The following is a 2617-nucleotide window of genomic DNA, read 5'->3' as shown; positions in this document are numbered from 1 at the left end:
TTGCTCTAAGATACGATCAATACTATTCAAAGGGTTATTACGAGTAGATTCCGAGAAACTCGTATAAAGATTAATCATGACATTCGCCCATTGTATGTCTTTCTTTCTGTATGTCCGCCAGCACGCCTGATGCATGTCCGTCTGTCTATTCAATTCTACGTTTGTCTGCACAAAGAAAGTCTATTGTGTATGTCAGCCTGGTACGTTTAATTTAATTAACACAAGCGCACATTTTACCAAAACCTAAGGAAACGTGTGAACGTATCATTATATTTGTAAAAATGTCTTAATGAAACCTCCGGCGGGACTCGAACCCGCAATCCCCGGCTTAGGAGGCCGGTGCCTTATCCATTAGGCCACGGAGGCGGTACGTCGTTAAAACCGATTGTATTAGTTCACACTCAAATATGTGCGTCTTTTTGGTGTTTTCATAACGAAGAACAATACAATCGTGGACTACTCTCATATCCGACCTTTAAATGTTAATATACATTTACTACACATTTAATTGAAACATGTCTCTAGGTGTGGAAATCGGACGCTCGATCACTATGGTGCCATGTTTGTGTATGGCCTATACTGCATTCCATATCGTCGCTGTCGTTCTCAAACTTCGTAGCTCCAAAATTTTCCAAAAACAAATGTCGTCTTTTCCGAATATATGAAGTATGGCGCGTATTTTGTGCTATATCTCGTAGCTCTATGCCAATCAGAGCCCCTTAAAAAGCCACGTGACGAAATGTTGTAGCTTGATTGTTGGCTTTTTTCCAGCGAAAAGTCGTAGTGACGTCATTTTACCTATAGGTACGTCATTTCGTTTGGACAAGTTTGACAAAAACGTTTTTATATTTGCAGCTACGAGGTTTCCTATCAGAACGAATTGTCGTACCTCATAAAAATGACAAAACTGTGGTGACAAAATATTGTAGCTAACATTTCTGAATACCAGTATGACTTATCAGTATGACTTACGTGTCTACTGCTTATACCGTATTTTGCAGCTTCATTTGTTTGTTTGTTTTTTACAGAATTTCAATTTCTAAAACATCGTTATAAAAAATCTTACGATTTTGTCTCTCTCCTGAAAAGTTGGCATTTTGTAGCTACGAAGTTTGAGAACGACAGCGAAGATATGTGTTTATTCAGAAGTGCATGCGTTGATTCGACAAATAAAACAATTTACGTTTTTCAAGGATATTTAATTCTATTTAAAAAATCACTGAGACTCATTTTACTCAACTTCAGTTTCAGATTGTACTTACTGGCATAGCGATATGCAATTGCTATTGGTAGACCAGCCGACCGTGATAACATGATGCAGGTAGACGAGTTACTGCGATTTGTAATCAAAAGCCGACTAACGATCGTTTGTAAAGCAAGACCGTAAAAGGGCATGATTATGGTTGATAAAAATCTAAACATAAAACAGTTCACGGGAACATGTTTTCATGTCTAGTTTAAAATTGCGATTTCTTACACAACATGTCACCAAATACCGTCGATCATGCATAGATTACCGGTAATTCAATTTTGTTACTTCAATACTAAGAGATTGTGTACTACAATAAATATAATCATTTAGAAAATACAGATTCAAAGACACGAAATGCAAACATAAGCTGAGGATGGTATATAGGAACTATTTTGAATTTACCATGGTATTACGAGTGGATGTATAATACTAATACCTGATGAACATGTGATATTTTGAAGATACAATAAGGTTCTTCCATGGTCTGTCTCGACTCCAATTCCATGACCTGCCCATGCCACCTCACCAAGAGTTGAATGGAACTCGCAATTGAATCATTTGTTTTGTAGGTTCGGAACGTTGCTCTTCAATCCCTTGTCACATACAAAGCAGACTGCATTCTTTAATGTATTACCATCTTTTAGCACAATGTTTTTTTTTCACCAAATCGGCCTCAATGATACGAACACATTTGCCTGGTGTAATATTCATAATTAGCAAGTAATATAGTTAAGCGGACGAACTATGAAGAATAACAGCTACCTATATGTGAACTGCCTTTGTAGCACTAGGAGCAGCAGCAACAGTCTAAGCAGAAGTAATAGCAGCATAATTAACAACAACAACAAGACAAATTCTAGGTAGATGAATACAAAGACGAATGGACTTACGTTGTTCGAACCAACTTTTATATCCGGCTTCCGATCTCGCAAAGTTCTCAAATACTATTAGTACCGCACATAAACGAATAAGTAAACCCATTTTTAGGCCTAACATTCATAATAATTTCTCATATTGAAGACATCTGTGTCAGTCATATATAAAGGGAATAAAACTGTATTTTTACAGGCAATAAATGCTTCACACGCAATCTGCAATAATGAATAATTATTCCGTGACGACCACTTATACGGTTATTTACCGAATTTAGCCTAGACTATTTTGCGAACGTTTTTAAGTGATTGTTTTTATCGACATCCACATAAGTGCGTACGTGTATGTATGCACCAGGCTTCACAGACCGATGTAATGTAACCAATCATCTTCAGTACTTTACCAACAAATTATCATAAGTATTTTCATCTTAAAAGATAAGCACTTGCGAATCCCTCTCTGGGAACTATAATACGAACTTACACCATACAT

General features: G+C 36.8%; 1 non-coding gene across 1 annotated transcript; it reads right to left on the bottom strand.

The window, feature by feature from the left end:
• Positions 1-293: 293 nt before the first annotated feature.
• On the bottom strand, positions 294-366 carry Trnar-ccu (transfer RNA arginine (anticodon CCU)). Its single transcript has one exon. It is a non-coding gene; the product is annotated as a tRNA-Arg (tRNA).
• Positions 367-2617: the final 2251 nt, after the last annotated feature.

Source organism: Dreissena polymorpha, chromosome 3 (genome assembly GCF_020536995.1).
Source record: "Dreissena polymorpha isolate Duluth1 chromosome 3, UMN_Dpol_1.0, whole genome shotgun sequence".
Classification (NCBI taxonomy): Eukaryota; Metazoa; Mollusca; class Bivalvia; order Myida; family Dreissenidae; genus Dreissena; species Dreissena polymorpha.
This window is presented reverse-complemented; position numbering and strand designations above follow the sequence as displayed.